Below are 20,918 nucleotides of genomic sequence, written 5' to 3'. Positions count from 1 at the left end.
GTGTGTGTGTGTGTGTGTGTGTGTGGACTGAGCAATATGAAAACATACATTTAACCATACTTTAACAAGAAAAAAATCAAGAACTTAAATGTAATTCTAGAGTTTAAGAAGAATACCAGGGTAGTTAAGGAAATAGTCGCAGAAGTTGAAGTCGATGCAAAGGAGTAAAGAGTTCTACAACAGGTGCTCTCTCTCTCTCTCTCTCTCTCTCTCTCTCTCTCTCTCTCTCTCTCTCTCTCTCTCTCTCTCTCTCTCTCTCTCTCTCTCTCTCTCTCTCAAAATGAGTAGGGAGCAGCTTGCATGAGGGAGAGTAGTACTTGGCGATAGATTCGAGCATCATGAAGAAGTCAAGTTAACTTCACTCACACAGTTACGTGTACATATTGGAATTTGCATATTGGGGGCAACTCACCTAACCATTACCCAAATTGGACCAACCTTTTTATTCACCTAAACTTTACCCCAACACCAAAAATAAACATTGATTTATAAAAATCACATTACTCCTGTAGTTTTTCCTATAGCATTCAACTGTTTGATTGTAGTAAATGGTGTTCACACCACCCAAATTTATCCCAATTCAACCCAAATAGCACAGTACTCTTTTTTTGCCCAAAAGTATGTACACCCTTCCATGCACCCATATTCTTTAATTAGGGAGCCTTGATGTGGCGATCTAGAAAGACACTTGGATGGAGGTCAGTAAGTAAACTGTGAAAATAAGATTGCACATGCATTGAAGGTAGATCTCAATTTAATGATCTAATTATAATTTAAAGCCATTGTACATCTATATAGATCTAGTGCCTAGAGAGGGTTGTAAGATAGGTTTTTTGGGGTTAAGTAGACCCAATAAATCGTATCATTCAATTGGAAAAATATTTAATTAAAGACAAGATTGTAGTTCTTAGTGTAGCTTTTAGACCCATTTGAAATTGTCTTCCACCCATTTGGGCCCCAAAACCCAAGAACAATCTATCCCTTCAATGTCTCCCTCTACTTGACTAATTTGGGCCCCACAAGGTGAGAAAAATCTATCCCAAGAAGGTTTCCCTCTACTCGGTGTAGTCCAATATGGGAGCATCTACTTGCATGTAGCCTATTTGGTGTGATGCCAAACAAATGTAAGCAATCTGTTAACCATCTAGTTGCATATGCTTCATCAATCTAGTCTAAAATCTAGTTGCATATGCTTCATCAATCTAGTCTAAAATGGTCTCTCTCTCTCTCTCTCTCTCTCTCTCTCTCTCTCTCTCTCTCTCAACCTCTGTCGACCTCTATTCTCTGTTGGCTGTGAAATTCAATGCAAGCTAGCTACGGATTTTTTCACAAGAAAGTTGTGGATTAAACCCTCACATGCCATAAATATCCTACTTTCTTGCATAATCCCCCTTGTTCATCGCCATGGCTCTACAGACAAACTTCATCCTTAATCAAGACTACTCCCATTTGATGTGCTTTTAGCTTCGTTCTTTCCTTCCAAGCATAGGAGCTCCAATCCATCATAACGACATCACATAGTATTTTTTTGCCCACATGGATCTTCTTCTTCTTGCCTCACTAATCTGCCCCCTCTCTTTTAAGGGCAATATATATAGGAGTGTTATTGCAAACAAGCCCCTCCCTCATCCTTTTCCATCTGGCCAACCAAACATTGAGCACGAAATAGGAGAGGCCTCTAAAGTTGTATACATGCACCTACACATTACGGTTTTGAGAAAAACTAGGCTCTCATTCGTCCACAAGTTACAACCTAAGGGGGTGATAATGGCCTACCTCATGAACAAGCTTGATTTTCAACAAGTGTCATGCACTAATTTTTTTTGTACTTTGAACATAAAATAACTTGCAAAAATAATTCTAAGCCATCAAAAAATACATGTAAAGTGTGAAAAACTTCTTGTTTCCCATCCTTCCTGCCCGTTAAATTTGATGGACAAGGGTGCCCATCACAAAAGGTTGTGTAGTCCCCTTAAACTTTGATAGTGAACCTACAAAGCACAACCCTGCTCATGTGTAGTCCCCTTACTTTGACAGTGAACTTACAAGCACAACCTTGCTCATGTGTAGTCCCATTACTTTGACAGTGAACTTACAAGCATGGCTGAAATTTGAAGGCCTATCCTAACCTTCAATTTGAAGACCATAACCCTACCTTCAGAAATAACTACATATATATGTTTGTCTAAAATTTAGGAAAAAATAGTGGCCTTCTTTTGCAACCCCATTTTCTAAGAGGCCTTTTCTAGAAGATTTGAAGGGCTTTGATGCCCTCTTAAGGCTTCAAATTTCAATACTACCTACAAGGCAAAGTGTTCTTTGGCATATTAATGACATTGATTTTGGTGGTTTAAAAGCGAAACATGGAAGACAAGTTTGATTTATGATCAATAAATCAAACTGGTCAATATGGATTTTCACGAATAAATAAAATAGCAACTTTAACCCTCTATTTATTGTTTCTCTTTGCCACTCCAAAGTGAGAAAGCTCAAATGTGCCAAGGACACTGAAGCAAAAATATATGACACAAAAACTATGTGAAAAGGACTAGTTCACCTAGATGAACTTTATGGCTATGACCAACTTCAAGTTCAACATATACAACTTGTCATAGTGTTTGTCAATAGTCAAATTGTAAGAATCAAGGATGCTATGCAAGTCAAACCTTTCAAACCACATTATGCAACACAGAAGCCAAGAAATATCTTGACACAATGAATGAATTGGGAGGACCCATGCTTTACTAATGCCAACCTCTTTATTCAAGCCAATGTATACTTGCTATCTACATGATGTAAACTTTTAAATTGGCTACTTTCCTCACAGTATGTTGAATAGTTTGAGTTTTCAAAAGTTCTTATATTAGAAATGCTTGTTCTTGTAGCTTCAATTTTTGTTTCCATGGTTTGACTAAGTAATTAATGCAATTGCAAAGATGTAATATGTTATTCCATTTTAATATATTTTCTTTTTAAGTCCGAAATCTTTCCTTATATACCAATTATATTAACTTCACAAAAAAACAAAAAAAAAACAAAATTAATTCTTATTTCTCAGTTTGCGAGCGACGGATGACACCAACGCGCTGCTCATCAATGACCAGAACTCTCTCTTGACTTTCTGGAAGGTGTTGGACACCTTTTGTTTAGCATCTGGCTCCAGGGTTAATCACACAAAAATGGGAATATTCTCTGCTGAAGGTAATCTCCCCATCTGGCTGGTACAGCAGCAGGGTTGTCAGAGTATTCGGGCTGGTGAAATATTTCGGCAGCTAGGCATACCTATGGGATTCGGTGCCACCCTGAAACAAAGGTGGAACTGGGTAGTTGATAAGTTCAGGGGCAAGCTGAATAGGTGGCTGGTATCGCTAGCTGGCAGAGTGTTGGTAATCAATCACTTTCTAGTTGCTTACGTCCTCTTCTTCCTCACCTGTTGGAGACCCCCAGACACTCATTTAAAGGAAATTGAAAAATTATGTAGAAACTTCCTGTGGATAGGAGACCCTTTCAGGAGAGGAGCTGCCAAAGTTAGATGGGAATTCTGCTGCCTTCCCAGGAACAAAGGGGGGTTGGGGGTTGTAGATATACACGCTTGGGCTGACCGTCTTGCTGTTAAAACCATTATTAGAGCTGTTTCTCACCCTGAGGAATTTTCTTCCCTGCTGCTATTCAGAAACTTTGACCAATTCTCCCTTGAGAAATTTTTAGGTTGGAAGGATCTGCCTTGGATTACTATTTTGATAGGTCATGAAGCTGTCAAGCCTAAAGGGTCGGAGCTTCTTCGCTCGTTATGGAAAGCTTGGAACAAATTTCGTGACAAGGTAGGGGTTATGTGGGAAAGCAAACACAGCTACTCTATCGGAGCTTCTGACTCTCTCTGGTTTCCTCTTAGTCCATTACCTTCAGTGTCCAGCAATACAATGCGTACGGCTCTACGTATTCACAAGAAGGGCATCAGATTGTGGGCAGATGTGTGGCAATCTCCCTCCCATAGGTGGATGACCAATGATGAACTGATGATAAGATTCTCGCTTCTTCCTTGGGAAGTTCAGATGGTGCGGGATCGTCCTGAGTGTGAGGCATGGCAGCTAACAGTCTCTGAGCCCTTATCCCTCAAAGCTCTATGCTGGAGAGGAGGTACAGCTTTCGATCACCCCCTCGTGTGCACTCAGTGCCGTCGTCCCCTGTGCATGTGGTTCTCAACAAGAGATGGTCAGGTCATTTGTTCAGAAACTGTCAGAGATCTGTTGATATCTTGTCACTGGTTTGGTCTGTTTTGGGTTGCCTGCCCTCTGCAAAACAACTACTACTAGGGGATACTGTTGGGGTGCTCCCCCGGTGTTGGGCCAGAGTCAGAGCTGAATTCCTTTGGATGATTTGGAAAGATAGATGTGCGACTGCATTTGAGGTTGCTTACCAGATTCCAAATCTGAAAAGTCTTTTTGCTGATTTTCATGTGCAGATTTATGACTTCCACATGGTGCAGACGAGACTGTACACCACGCAAGCTGGATTACTTCGAGAACCTCCAATTCAACCAAGTAATCTGGCCCTCCACACCCAAAAACAGCAGTATGAGTTTCAAAGGAAGGCTGATGAGTCCAACCGTTTTGTGGCTTTGCTGCAAACCAGAATTGAAGCTCTACGCTAATGAATTTTGAGATATGTAATTGCTATATTTGTGATCTTTGGATCCCGATGCTGTATCCCAACCAGATATTGTAATTTTTGTCTCTCTTAATTAATTCTTGCGCTTGTTGGTAAAAATAATAATAATAATTCCTATGCACGAATTATAAAAGTGCTCCTGTAGTAAGCATGAGTAGAATAGCCATAAAGCTTTAGCCAAACTAGTAACACCTTGGTTTTTCATGACATGTGACTGCTTTCCTTAAAAGCTCACCACCCACAAATCATCGCATTGAAACTCCCACAATAGCATAATTTAAATGCAATTCTAAGCAATGAAATCTTGATGAAGCAATGAGATTGAAAGAAAAATAAATAAATATCCATTTGCAAATTAAAACATTAGATTCAATGCCATGGAAAGTGTTGGTCAATACGCATGGGTATAGTCAAAGTACAAAATTAGATACAATGCAAACTGTTGATTGATATGTATGGGCATGAAACTAGACATCAACTTATGTAATCATGGTACTCTTATTCACAAATAAATTTGAATAAATGAATAAGTATTGATCCAATCATAGTGCTCTCTGGATAAATTAATTAGTATCGGTCCAATCACATGGTTTGTGAATAGCTTGTTCACACATTTTTGAAGAATGTAAAAGAAGAATGCAATAATAATCCAATAAACATTATCCTTGGGAATTAAAGGGGTTGAACAATATAGTAACAATAATAAATAAACACATGTACATGATTTGTTTTGTATGTTTTGCTAGTATGAATGCTTTGCACTATCATGAAACATAATGGATCTCTTCATAAAAACCAATACTTCTTTTTACATAAACTACTAAATATATTTTGTTCGGAGATCCCTGGGTGGATCCTCCTCTTATTTTTGCTCTTCCATTATAGTTTTCCATGTCATCTGGTACACGTGTGCACATAACATAACAGAAAGCAAAAGCAACATTTGCTAAATTACATGGAATAAGATAGGTGCCAAGATCACATCAAGTGTTTTTTTTTTGTATTTCAGAATATGTAGTGGTATAGAGTTTGAACATTTCCTCTCTAACCTTGAATAGGCCCTTCCATCTAAAGCCCAAGCATTGATTTTTCCATCTAAAGCCCAAGCATTGATTTTTTTAAGTAACATGATTTTTAACCAACAATTTGTGATACAGCCATGGTTTTCAACACGTTAAATACTCGAGCATTGACCTAATGAGAATAAAATGCAAGCAGGCTATCCATTTTGAGCTGATAAATTTTGTTTACTTATTTTGTATTCAAGTACAAAGTACTACAATACATTACTTCTCTTTCTTCTTTTGCTATTTTGACTTGAACTTCTTCGTAGAGAAATTTCACAAGAAGTACCTTGCAGTTTGCTAGTGAGTGTAAATGCTTAAGCCTTCCATCCTACTCATTAACTACATAGCACCCAAATCCCATTTTCACAAAAGAAGAGGGGTATAGAGACAAAAACATTCTGCAAAAAATAATGGCATGCAAAATCTTAGGACAATCTCAACCAGGTCAATATAGTTATTAGAGCTCAAGGAAGATAAAGGTATTCCCACTACCTAGAAAGGTACAACTCAGAAAACGCCCAACAATTTCTCAATCCTCGGACTTAGCATATACTTCCCATCGACAGGTCGGGACCTCGGTGTTGTGACAACCAAGCTGAGAGCTCCAATATTAATGAAAGAACCACCCAATCGAAAGAGTGGCATCACTTCTCACTTACAAAACCTGTCAATCAAGGAAGAGCTGCTCGGGGAGGGACCTCATAAGAGCAAGAAGTAATCTCAACCCTCAACGTGAAGTGGAAGGGATACTGGCATGTCAAATTGTAAACAGTATTGTAACACTCATCAAGGAATGGGATCTGAATGGGGAGGTGACAGTGATGGCAAAAGAAATCAAGATCATGTACCACCGAAATACTTAGGCAATGAGGTGACAGTGATGGCAAAAGTGATCAAGATCATGTGCCACCTATTAAGCCAGGTAACTGAGCTTCACAAGGGATAATCCAGAATGTGCACATCACAGTTGATGGCTCAAAATTCAGAGTATCATTCACAAGCCATCAAAGTGAATGTCAAGACCTTGGCTAGAGTCCTACATTACTAGTCTAGAAGCATGAACAGTAGACAACTTCTGCATAAGAGCAGCAGGTCAACATCTAAAAAAGGAATGAACCTTGACAAAGCATCAAGCCTGTTTCAGCCACAGCAATAGTATCCGCCATCACCCAAAAATCTAAAGCACTAGTATCCGCCATCACCCAAAAATCTTAAGCACTAGTATTCGTCATCGAGGAAGGAGGCATCTACAATGTTCTGGGTGTTTTTCTTTACTCCAAATTCTCACGTGAACATGACCTGTCAGATCCAAACATTTGTTGAGGTGTAAAGTTACCAATTATGTTCTCCTTGGCTCAGTGTGTTGGACCAAAAACCTTGGAGTAATACATTCTTGCTCTTGCTCATATTGCCTACTTGCTATATGACCATATGTGCATATAACCATCTTGTGTGCTCCCCTACTCCCTTTTCCTTGACTCAATGTTGCATAGCTTCAAAGCAACTAGGATCAAAACATTGATGATATCAGGAAAGACAATGCACAGCGTTCCTAAAGTGAACCCATTCAAATTCCTATAAATCATCAGTCCAATTAGACTGGCCCTCATAACATTATGATTTTCTCCTTTGTCAGGAATTATATCAGTCTACCCATTGCATCTCCTTCCAAATGAACACATTTAACACACATATTTGCTAAAGCATTCCTTTTGCTGGGTCGAATGACATTGTAATTGACTGATTCTTCATCTCCTCAGTAAAAAGCATGGTAGCTTTTCCTCGTATATGATACTACAATGTGAGAAAATGCTGAGGCATGTGGTAGTCAAGCACACATCCTTATTGGCTATGATGAAACGAACTTTCCATATACTTGATACCCCTAAAAGCTAAACACCTCAAACGCGTGTTTTAACGAACTAAAAAAAACTTGCAAACCCTAATACAAGGATGGTGAGGTTAATCCTAAGGCAGTGCAGTATAAACTAAATACCCATCAAACACATCGGCACAGACATGCCCACTGTAATACTCCACGGGCACCTAAGCATCCACCAAGATCACAAAACAAGAAACCTAAGCATCGGCACAGACATGCCATGCCCACTGTAATACTCCACGGCCACCTAAGCATCCACCAAGATCCCAAAACAAGAAACCTGAATCCAGTAGTCCCGCATGTACTGCTAACCTAGCATGGTCAAACAGAGCAAACTTGTAAGCCTAAGAAAGGAGGTAGATAGAGCGCTCATACAATGAATGGTATGCTCACTGTTTTAGGCAAGACGCAAACATGAAGACACATGGTGATCGATGGAAAAGCCATATATAGGAAGGTTTCTTTCGCCATATAGGAAGGTTTCTTTCGCCTGCACACAAAACACAGCATGGAGAAGTTTCCATGCGGAAGAGAACTCCAGATTACTGCAGAGCAGCCCACTTTCACAACCAAGGCATCAAAGCTGATCAGCTTGCTTGCCCTGTACAATATATACTCAGATCTAACTACAAAATTATGTCCACGTATGTTCTTGATGAGATTCTAAACTTCCAAGCAACCAGATCTAACCTCCAAGCATCGCGCAGCATTGCATGCATAATATTCTAGAGTTTTTACTGCAGTAGATTTCAGCGATTGGCAAAGGGCTACACAAGGTTTCCCTAAGTTCGCAGAGATTTTACAAGCCTGCAATTGTATCTCCTGTTGAAGCACCTCCTGAGACCTGCAACTGTTCCTCCCAACAAAGCACCTTATTCCATGATGGACTGTTTGCAAATAATGGAATCCTCCTGTGCCAGCGAGTTATGAAACCTCTTGCTTGAGAGCTCCTCCAATAGACTCCATCACTGATCTGCTAGTACACACCCTTTCTGACTGTCCCACACCCCCGCCCACCCCACCCAAAATAAAAAAGAAGATATCCTTCTAGCTCCATTACTCATCTACTAATACACTCAGTCGCATTGTGCCCCCCACTTTCCCCCATATCCTTCTATTAGTCAAAAAAAGTTGTGTGCTCAATGCACATTACAATCCTCAATAAAGGCGCAACAAGATACAAGTGGCCCCTCATGCAAGTTCTGAACTAACGAAAAGTGAAGAGAGCGAGCCCCCCCCGCGCGGGGCGCACGGGCCGGGGGGGCGGGGGGGGGGGGGGGGGGGGGGGGGCCTGCTCCATCCAATCCAAGTTGCTTGTGAGGCGCTCCCATCGCCCCCCAAGGAGTGGATGATTGTTATGTACTCGAGGCTAACCAAGGGACCCAAAAGGTTAGTAAAAGCAAGCTGATGAAAAGGGCTGAGGCTTATTAAGTCAATAAAGTGACTTATAAACATGTGTGGATTCTTTGATCGTATTTACAAGATGAAGAAATTAGGGAATTGTAGCATGAATGTGGATGGATCCACTTTGCTAAAATCTTGCCTGAGACTATTACTTGAATGATTGTCTCGAAGATCTCCCTCCAAACACCACAACCCAAGAATAAATCTCAGTTTAATCCTGAAACAAGGTGGTTGCATACTTTATGTATAATGTATGGTACGGTTCGGCACACGTACAGTACGAGTACACAAAGTACCCAATGGAATAAGTACTTTAGGTATGTTCTCCTTTTTTAAAAGAGATTTAAAAAAATTAAAACATGATTAAATAACACAATAAAATTGTCATCATCCATGTACATGATACAACACTAAAATAATGCTCACAAAATAATACAAAAGCCAAGTCATCAATAAATGTGACAAAGTACATGTGTCCTCCCAAAGATGGTAGGATCACAAACATCAAAATGTATGAGCTGTAATTTCCAAACAGCCCAGACAGCCCTGACTGAACCATCTTTGGGGAATGGTTTCCATGTATTTTGTTTAAAATGCACCCTCCACATACATGTTTAGGCGGTGTCTCTAATGGTGACATCTCTGAAACCATCTGTTGCCTCTGTGAAAGCATCAAATTCCCAAAGTTGACATGCCCAAAACGTGCATGCCAAAGCTCTGCATCAGCCATAGCACATGTGGTGGAAGTCATTGCATGTGCAGCATTAGCAACTCTATCATATTTGTCTATCCTGTATAACCCATGGTGAAACCGGCCTTCAATAAAACCGACAGGCAGTAGACAAAAACTTCACCACACACAAGGGCTTAAAGATAGTTTAAATCACTTAAACTTGAAGAGAGAGAAAACAGGGCTTCAATAAAACTGACGGGCGGTAAACAAAAACTTCACCACACACAAGCGCTTAAAGACATTTTAAATCACTTAAACCTGAAGAGAGAAAATCGAGAGAGAATTTAGACAGGGGGAGATAGATTGCTCCTACACGAGAAGTGGTGGCCCAAACCACTCAAGCAAACCACGCAAGTATTTCTTTACTCTTCACGAAGTTGGTTACAACTTCACCGGTCTCACTTTCACCGGTCTCACTCCAAGTATCCTCGGCTAGGAGCGCTCCCGCACACACACTAGCATCCAAGGCCCACGAGTGAAGGCTTCTTTGGCCGCCTCCTCTCAAACCCACACTGTGGTTATGACTAGGGTCCTCTCCCATGCCTCACTTATATAGAGCCGGCTTAGTCTTGCTTTAAAGAAAGTTTTGCTTTTAAAAAGTAACTTGCTTTTAGAAAGCAACCAAAAAGCAGCTTTATTGACTTTTTATGCAAAAAGTCATCCTCTTAAAAGTCTCTCGAAGTCATCCTCTTAAAAGTCTCTCGAACCACTTTGAATTTGAAGATGCTGTAAGAGACAAAGTTGCTCCTCTCAATGTGTCACGTGCACACCCTATGGGTTGTACAAGTGACATGGCATCTGTAACTTGGTAGAACACAATGCTAATCAATACACTTAAATACACTAAGATTTGCTGGACACATGCTCATTACAAGAAGTAATTTGTTGAATTGACAAGAGACACACAATGAGCTGGAACGGCCGGTCTCTCCCTCAAATAAAGTATATTGATCTTGGGAGAATCATCAAGTACATAGTGTCATGGGAATTTTCGACCAGATTTTCATACCAATGCATATGAATACAATATTGCAAACAAGTGGTTGTCGGTGTAGACTTGCAACTCACACTACTCTCTCAAGTGCCCATGTTCCCTACCATCTGCTCTCTATTGTTCCACTAACACATGGTAGCAACAATCTGCAAGAGAGCAGATAAGACAAGAGAACACTACACACGGTATGTGATCTTGTAATCCGGTTCCTCCCTCCTGCTACTTGCTTTCATATTTAAGCACAAAAGCTTACCAATTGTAAGTAGAGTCGATGACAATGGAGGTCTTCGCGATGAAAGTGCTTGGAGTGACGAAATCTTCGATTTGTCGCAATTCTTCGCGACAAAAGTCTTCAGCAAAAAGACCAAAAATTACAGCAAGAAAGAGAGCTGTTTTGCTAAATTTCAGTCATTGGGAGAGAGATTAGCATCTGGAAACACTCTTGGAAGCTTGGGAAGCACCTTAGCAAGCTTGGATATGGAGTTGGGAAATTTCAGTGTGTAGGAGAGAGATTAGCACCTGGAAACACTCTTGGAAGCTTGGGAAGCACCTTAGCAAGCTTGGATATGGAGTTGGGAAAGAGAAAGTGCAAAAACTACAGCCCAAAAGTCCTCATGAAGAAGGCGCCTTCTTCTAGAGAGAGAGGGAAGAGTGAGGTGGTGAGTTGTCCACACTCCAGGTGGCAGGCAGGCGCTTTATGGAGCAAGCTAGAAAGGACACATGGCTGATTACTCTCTTTGTACAAAGGGAATAAGGTATGGGTGATGGACATCGGGTTTTGTCCACCTCGGGACATCAGTGTGCGTGAACACCGAGCTAGTCATAATTTATAAGTGAGTTTTGATCGCCCAAGACTTAATGAAGTGTGTACACACTCACTTATAAATCAGTGTCAACTCCTAAGACTAGGTTTATGACCACTTGTCACATGCCACATAACCATGTTAGCAGACAGTTTCAGATGCACGGTTCGCGGCCGGGCATCCCCTTACCCGAAACTACACATCGGTCAAGCAAGCATGAAAATAGCATGCAATTTCAATTGCAAGCAAGCACATAAAGATGCTATGCAATGCAGCATTGGTATGGACAATCCCCGTTCATGAGACTATACCAAAATAGACGTGCTCCAGGCAAGTACATGAGGTACCAAACCCAATGGAACACCAATCCACCACGCATTTCCGGGCATGTACACAGAGGCACAAGTCCGAACGGAAAGCCAAGTCCACAGTATCACATGAGTGGCATCAATCCTCAGCATATCATGGTCACCATGAAACTCGTTTCGATGGCTTTGAAACTCGTTTCACGTTTCAATGTTGAAACGTTTCAAGTGCACATTGAAACCATATCATTTCATGTGGGCAAAAAAGGTTGCGATTTCGTGCGCTTTTTAGCTTTTGTAATTCTTTCTCTTTTCTTCTTTCATCCTATTTGCTCTTTTCTCTTCTCTTTTGTATGTCTTCTTTGTTTACTGATGATAAATATGCTAATATCATCTTATAACTATTGGCCAGCACCTTCACATTTTATGTATATGATCGTTTCAGTCCAATGTTTCATTGTCCACCTACCTGGTGTTGAAACGTTTTGTTCCAAAATAAATCGTTTCAGCATCGTTTCGTTTCGATAGTGAAACGTTTCGTGGTGTCCTTGCAGCATATACAACTGCCATGGACACGAGTCCAATGTATATACATGATGAGAAAGTATGGGCGGACCAATTGGGTGGCCAAATGGTGACAGCATCCATAAGCATTAATCCATTTATCCAAGCATTTACAGCATATAATACGACATGAGCATGTGTTTGGGACTTCTACAACAGCACCAACAGGAGGTACATAGCATTTAGAGCATTTATCACTTCAGTTTGTGCACTGTGGAGCTAGCCGATAGGACCTGGTCAACAGGCGACTGCAGTAGTTGAGCATTTATGGCAACCGACGGTAGTATTTTAGGCATTTAATGTAGTTGTGGAGTCCCTGACATCTGGAGCCACCAACAGAGACTGTTCGGGGGATTTGGCAGGAGTTGATCCACACCCTGCGAGGACAGTATGACCGCATCCGGGGCGACTCGGATGAGGCGATCTTGCGGCGCCAGGCTTTTCACACCACTTGGTGCAGCTGCCCCTTCTATACCCTACACGCGGGATCCCCCCATTGGCACTACAGGCCACCTGTTTGGCTTTTCCCCCCTCCTATTGTATGATATAGCCCCTCGGCTTCTTTGTACTGATACTTGTACCTTTCAGCACCTCGGGAGAGTCTCCCTGGCTGCCTTGTTTTGTTCTCTGCTCTGTTTTCTTGTGAGCAGGAGAGGATCTTTTGTAGCCCTACGGGTGTTTTTATCCCTCAAAGGCCCTGAAACACCGGGCCCTCCAGGTGAACCAGATGGTGACGCTACTGAGGAGCTCCCATCGTAGATCCCTCTCCTGTGTCCAGCTGGCGGACGAGAAATCCGGTGAAGGAACAAGGCGAGGCTAGCCCCTAATGAATCTGATGGCCTGGCTGTCCTGCTCCGTCTCATAGCCCATAGCAGGCCCTGACGAAGTCGACCAAGCAGCGGCACCCCACGTATACATACCCTCTGGAGAGAGGGGGGCCAGAATACGCAGCATCCGCAGCCAAATCTGCTGCGCCTGAGGGCAGTCCCATAGGCAATGTCTTTGCGTCTCCATAGGGTGGCCGCATCGGACGTAGGCCGCCGGAAGACCACTGTAGACAAGCCAGGTGCCAACTGCTGAGCCCCTGTGGGCGACCAGCCACTGGAAAGTCGAGATCCTGCGGGCCTGTCGACTAGCCCAAAGTCGGGTCCAAAAATCCTCCAGGAACTCCTGTGAGAGTCCCTGTAGCCGCCAGTGCCCCGATGCAGTTGGAGAGACCATCCTCCTCGCCGTCAAAATATGTCGCCCCAACCGAACAGTATACTGGAAAAAGGTGATCTCTATGGGGCCTCAAGGGATGCATAAGGATCATGCCACTCGTACTCACCAGGGTCCCACTGGAGCCGGGCCAAGGGGCGCGCTGCATATGCCCATATGCGCCAATCAGGGAGCACATCTGCAGGGTCTGGGTCAATATGCCACTTCCGAGAAGCGGCGGCCACTATCCGAATCCTCTGAAAGATGCACTCTGCAACCAAAGGCGACTCCACCTCCACTCTTTGAAGCAAACAACTCAAGGAGGAGAAGTTGCTTTGCTAGTCAAAGACAAGAAGGCCCTTGCTATCATAGCCTTAGGGTTAATCTAGTCCAATCTGGCATCCCAAATATCGCATTGCTGCGCCAGGAGGAATCCATCTAAACCCCGGGTCTGGGCTCCATGCCGGAGTGGGAGCGCTACTGATCCAAAAGGCCACTGTCTTGCGCCGATTGATCAATGCTCCCGAAGCTGCACTAAAAACCTGGAGCGACTGCTCTGCCCGAAGAAGATTGGCCTCCTGGCCATGCAAAAATAAGCCAGTGTCATCAGCAAACTCAGCATCGAGCAGGTCCTCCCCCCGAACTGGGAGCTGGAGTCCTCGCAAACCAACCTCCTCTGCCGTCAGATACATGCTCATAGCCTCAGCAAAGAAGAGAAAAAGAAACGGGGCCAGAGGACACGCCCGACAGACTGATCTGATTAACTCAAAACTCGACCCCCTGCCTCCTGCAATCAGCACCTGGCTACGAGCTGTGGAATATAGAGCCGCCACCCCTCGAATCCACCCTGGCTCAAAGCCCAGGGGAAGCATAGTGCCCTCTAAGAAGCCCCAATCGACTCTATCATATGCCTTCTCAAAATCGAGAAGCATCACGACCAAGTCCTCACCAAGAAATCTAGCTCGGGCCGTCGCCTCCCAGAAGGTGAAAATGTTGTCAAGGATACTACGCTCCTTGACGAATCCTGTCTGGGTAGCATGAATCAACTCCCCCAGGAAGGGCTGGATCCTCAAACTCAAGGCCTTTGCCAAGACCTTGTAGATAGTATTGAGGATCGTAAGAGGCCTCCAATGCCGAATATCATCTGATACTCCCTCCCCCTTGGGGATAAGAAAGATCAAGCCCTCTGCAAAGCTCTGTGGCATCACCCTAGTGTCCAAAACATACTGAAAGCCCCTGCGGAGGCCTGGCCCCAAAAGGTCCCAATAGCGCATAAAAAAGGCAGGCGTCAATCCATCCTCCCCTGGGCAACTATGACGCGGGAGGACCCTCAAGGCCTCAACAAGCTCAACCTCTGAGAGAGGCTCACCCAGAACTGTACGCATACGATCTGTGACCCTCCTCTGCACATGGGCCCACACAGTCTGTCTGCAAGCATCCCGAGCCTCAGTGGCGGGCTCCGCTGAAAGCAGGTCTCTATAGAACCCAGTGGCTATGGCTCTAATCTCCTCGGGCTCAGTAGCTACCGATCCGTCCGACCTCCCAAGCTGGCGGACTCCAGCTCGAGCATCGCGGGGCCCAGTAATCTCAAAAAACTCCCCAGTCACTGTATCACCAAGCTGCGTCCACTGAGAGGCTTGTCAGCGATAGTAAAACTCATGTCTCTGCTCCTCTGCCTCTCTAACCTCCTGGCGTGCCTGGCTCAGCTGGGACGCCACCCACTCACATGTAGGCTGCTGCTCCTGAAGGCGCTGAAGCGAAGCAAGGCTACGTCTCAGTCGGCGCTCCCTCTCGCGGGCCTCTCCCAGCCGTGTCAAGGCTGTAGCGTGCAAAAAGGAGCAAAGCTCGATGAGTCCCTGGGCACACTGGCCTGCTGCATCCTGGTCAGAGCTCTGACTATCATGCCATATCCTCTCAATGTCCTCAGCGAGACTAGGATCTGTAAGTACCCTCTCTGGGATCCTCAACTGCATGCTGGTCTCCCGTGTCCTCTCCTCAAGAGTCAAAATAACTGGCGCATGGTCTGAAAAAGAGGTGCCAACAAGAATGCCAACGGAGCCCCCTCGCTCCCCTAACCTGTCGCCCACATAAAAGCGATCAATCCGTGATAGATTAGTCCCTCCCTGCCGACGATCCGACCGAGACAAACTAAGACTGTCCTGAGAGCGGGAGAAGGCCTCATGCTGCCATGCATCAGTGATCCTCAATGTCATGCAAAATCGCTCCCAAGCTGCAAGCTCCGTACCGTGCACTGTAACATGACTGCCTCCCACCCTATCAGCCGGGTCCTCAAGCATGTTGAAGTCTCTCCCGACACACCAATGTGCGGCCTCTGGCAATGCATCCGTAACCTGGGTCCAGAACTCTGCTCTGACACTAGCATGGTTGGGCGCATAGACATTGAGCACGCCAAAGAGCTCATCATGCGTCCTCAGAATGACATACTGTGCTCTACCAGGCACAATGATCCCGCGATCCACAATGGCATGCCGCCATACATCCGCAATGACCATACATACGCCTCCCTGCCCACCCAAAGGGCCAAATCCTGCAGACCAAAAGGTGTCCTATCTACCAGGCATCACCGAACCATATCTCCGGATCCTGCTCTCACCCAAATGGTGCTCCTGCATCAACAGAATATCAATACTGCCCCCGACCAGGCATCTCTGAAGCTCCTGCCTCAAGCAACCACGATATCGTATATAATGTGCACCGCCAAGGCCTGTACATTCCATGAGATGATCCTCATGGTGACCTGCTGAGGTGGATGCTGTCTCAGCCGTACGGCGGGCCTTCGCAAGCGGCTTGGATGGAGAATAGTCCCCATCCGAGCGGCTGCGAATCTGCCCACCCGGTGTACTGCAAGAATCCCGGATCAGGCGCCAATGGCTGTGTCCCATGGCGACTGCCTCTCGCTCAGACAGAGCACCCTCGTGTATACATACATATCCAGGGTCGCGTGCTAAGTCTACCACAATACGAACGACCAAATGACGAATCCCTGAGGCGTCCACACTCCCGGGATCAATGAAAAAATGAGCCAACTCCCATAGTCGGCCTATCACATATGTCGCCTCCAGATCGCTCACATGATGAGAAAACTCAACTGCCTGAGTCTTCAAGGTGCTAAGAGCGAGCTTCAGGGTCCACTCCCGGTCGCAAGGGCCACAGAGAGGGAATGAGAAGGCCACCGCTGAATCAAGTGCCTCCTCCCCGCGAGCCGGAGGTATCACTACATGAACTCGGATGGGTGCTGGCTCATGGGGACCCTCTGCTCCAAAAAGCCGTGTGAAGGAGTAATCAAAAGCCTCCGAACGCTGTCTAGTGTCGAGACGGCTCAGCCGACTGCGGATAGAGGATATCCGTGAAGCCCGAATCGGCATGGTAAGTCTCCTCTGCGGTGCTCGAGCAAGGTCGGTGCTCAGAGCCCTCCGGACTGCAGGTGAACGCCAGGGGACTCCCAGGGCCTCCTGAGGAGCTGAGGCGAGCGGGGGGGGGGGGGGGAGAGAGGGGGGTGGGGAAGGAGCCGCTGCCGAAACCGGAGTGGGGACGGGAGGAGGCGAAGGAGGAAGCGAGGCGGGAGGGGGGGAGGGGGGAGGGGGGGTGGGGGTGGGGGTGGGGGCGAAGGAGGGGGTGCTGGCATCTCCTGGTCCTCAGTCGGCGCTGGGGTCTCCTCCTGGAGGGGAGCAAAGCTGTTCCTCACGGGAACCCAGTGATGCTGAGTCTGTGGCCGCTGCTACATCGGTCTCTGGGCGTGCTGCTGGGGCTGTCTCCCTCGCCAGCGCCCCTGTCCAGGCTGCCACTCCGAGGTCTCTATGGGCTGAGCAGGTGTCCCGGAGGCTGCCTGCCGAGCCGCATCTGTGGGCGGGCCCTCAGGGGCCTGCTGCTGCAGTGCTGGTCGGGGTCTCCTGCGAGGGCAGGCCTTGGCCAGGTGGCCGACCTGTCTGCAAATAAAGCACTGGTTCGGGAGCCCCGAGAACTCCACTCTCTGATCAATCCATCCCCCCCCTATCCTAGGTAGCTGAATGTCTCGAGCACCGAGCCCACCAGTGCTCCTAGCCTCGACAGGAGCGGAAGGTACTCGCGACGGAGTCCACGGAAGCAAACAGTAACATGGAAAAGACGCTCTCCCTGCTCGGCCGCTGCGGGGTCAAAGCCGTGCTGCCACGGTCTGAAGAATGCCCGAGCTCCCCTGATGTCAAGGGGACTCATGGCAAGGACCTGGGCCACGCTCTGGGCAGTCTCGAACTCGATCTGGTAGTGTCCACGGCCCAGAAGCTGTACGTCCAGGATCTTGCCCACGTCTACAAGAAGGCGGGCCTGAAGAAGATCCCGGATCTCCCCTCTGCTGGGGCGAGTGCCGACTATACGGCAGATGGTGGAATGTGCTTGAAGGCGTTCCACCTCTGCGAGGAGGCTTCTGGCGAAAGAGAAAGCCTGATGGGGGTATCCTCAGGGGCAGACGAGGGGGCTGCAGAAGAGTCCCTCTAAGGTGGGGCGGGAGGAGCCTCCATCAGAGTCTGAAGCTGTGGCGAAGGCGGAGCGAATGCGATACCTGCAAGAACCGAGCTGCAAGCGAGGGGCGAAGAGGGAAGGCGAAGGGATAAAAAAGGAAAAAACACCCAGGGGGCGGAAAAACCAGCAAGAAGGGGAGGGGGGGAGGGGGGTTTAAGGCGGCGAAGAGAAAAAAAAACCGGGGGGGGGGGGGGGGGGGCGGGGGCAGCGCGAAAGGAAGAGGCGGGGGGCGAGAGAGAGGGCTGGCGGAGGAGGGGGGACGGGGTGCTGACGAGGGGAGGGGGCGCGATGACGAGCTAAAGGGGGGCGGGCGCTTCAGCGCGAGAGAGGGCAAGAAGGCGAGGCGAAGGGGGGGGGTGGGCGCCTACGCGGGGGGGGGGGGGGGGGGACAGGGCGTGAAGGAGGGAAGGCAAGGGGCAAGCAAGCAGGGCGAGCACGGTGAAGGCGGGAGCTTCAGCGAGCGTCCAGCTTTTATGTTTTTGCTACTGCTTGAAGCGCATCATTTTAGTCATGGAGCATCTGAGCATGTTGCATTCTTCTCAGCGTTTCCCTCCTAAGGAGCAAGGGAGTCAACAGATCAACAGTTCAGCATCATCATCAAAAGTTCAGTATATTCAGCATTCAGTCATCGTCTCCTACCTCCTACATAGAGGAAAGCCACCATTCCAAGGGTGGACCTCCGCATTGGAGACGGGAACAGTCATTCATCATCAGCATTCAGCTTATCTCTCTCTTCCCGAGATAGATATTCATCTAGGGACAGCATAGATCTATTTGCAGATCTTCATTGTAACTCATCCATTTAATATAGCTGCATTGCATTGCATTGACACTGTCATGACCCTGTGAAAATGGAACAGCACAAGTGTGGGCATGGTGGTTGCTGAGCAAAAATATTAAAAGATTCACATTTGGGGTGCTCGGACAAATGAGAATGATGTGTGGACACTTCAGATGTGAAGGGGGACCAAAACATTAATGTTTTTAATGTTTTATTTATGGTTGCCCCTAGGCCTTAGTGGCCCCTAGGGAACTTTAATGTTTATTAAAGTTGGGGCCCTAGGACATTTTTGGAGAGAGGCCACTCCACTTTTGGAGTTGCATGCCTCTCTCATCTCTCTCTCTCTAGCTTTTTGGGAGGCGTGTAACCTACGTGCAAGTTCTCAAGCGTGGAGAAGAGAGGAAGCAAGGTCGACTGCTGGCTGCTGTGTTTGTTGGAGTTTTCTGTGCAAAACAGGCCGTACAGCGCTGTACGGACAGCAGGTACTGTGTACGGCTGCTGCAGGTCAGGCGGCTGTTTTCTCTGTTGCTGGCTATTGCAGGCGACTGCAGTTGCAATTTCAGCCAGTGCAGGCAGGTACAGCTACCACGTGGACTGCTGGTACAGTCGTACAGACAGGATAAGTGCAGGCGGCGCTGGACAGGACAGGTGCAGGCTGCGTTGACAGATACAGTCAGCAGGCGGCTGCTGTTGGGTACTGACCAGTACAGTACAGGCACCTCTGGAGGCTGTACGGACAGGTACAATGCTGAATTGCTGACCTGTACGGACAGGTACAGCATCTCCAGTTGCAAGCAGAGCTTTTCCAGAGCTTGGTTGGTGCAATAGTCAAGTGGTTGCAGGGGAAAGAGTACAGACAGTCGTTGTCAAGTGCAGACTGGTACGAACTGTTCCACGGGTGCAGAATCACGCACTGACTTGGTAAGCTCTGAACAAGTCCATTTATCTTTCTTTCCATTGGCTTATGTCTGCTGCAGAGTTGTGCTATCTGGCCCCTTGTGAGAGGAGAGGTATGGCAGATTGAAAGGGTGGAAACAGAGATTGGGCAGTGGATGTATGTTTGTGCTGAGTTGTGGAACCATGTACATGAGATATGCCGATGTGTGCTCAAGGTTGTCCTGCTGAATGGTCTTGGCTGCTCAGAGGGAAGCACAGAACCTTGCGACTAGTACACATATCATAGAAGTCCCACAAGCAGATGTACTAGAACAATAAAGAGATCGCCAAGCCACTCCTAGATCCCATCTGAGTGTGTCTGTGACAAAGGAGTGGAGGAACCCCCCTCTTGAGCATCAGGTAATGCTCCACACGCACACTTTGTTGCTGAACTTGTGTGAGTACTTTCCATGGTAGGCTCCAAACAAAAAGCATCAAGATAAAGTTGTAAAACCATAGGTAAATCTGCTAAGTCACCCTCCTCCATCCACTTCGAATCCATAGGTGAATAGTTCCTGAACTTCACTAAATATCGACATGAAACTTTACCTCCTACTTTTCTTTTAAAAGCTTTATAGAACCCAATCACCAGTGTCACAAACACCCCTGCTTGACCATGTTGGTGTATTGTCCACTTAGCTTTTTCACGAGTTTTTGCAATAAAAGCTAAGACCCCCACTAAAGATGAAACCTACCAAACCTTTGAAGCCTCCCTGAAGTTGCCTTCATACATGGCTTCTTCACCAGCATCAAAGTCCCTTTTGGCCTTGATCACCCCATAAAGTTCCCTCTAGAAACGCTAATAAGCACACTTATTTGGCACCTCTTGTTGTCCCTCCATCTTGCTTTTTGGCGAGTGATTTGCCCCTCCAAGAGGTCCTGACCTTGCCCTCCAACAGGCCGCCAAAAGCACTTCTCATCAAGCCCTCACAAAAAGCGACTTTTCAAACCAAGAAAGCACAGAAAGCAACTTTTGCAGACTTTCTGCTTTTCAAAACCAAGCCAAAATCAGCCCACAACATTGGTCCACCCTTGGACACCCATGTCCATCGAGTCAAATGCTGGT

This window comes from Cibotium barometz, chromosome 43 (assembly GCF_041138505.1).
Source record: "Cibotium barometz isolate CiBa-2024 chromosome 43, ASM4113850v1, whole genome shotgun sequence".
NCBI classification, from domain to species: domain Eukaryota; kingdom Viridiplantae; phylum Streptophyta; class Polypodiopsida; order Cyatheales; family Cibotiaceae; genus Cibotium; species Cibotium barometz.
Note: the sequence above shows the minus strand (reverse complement) of the source record.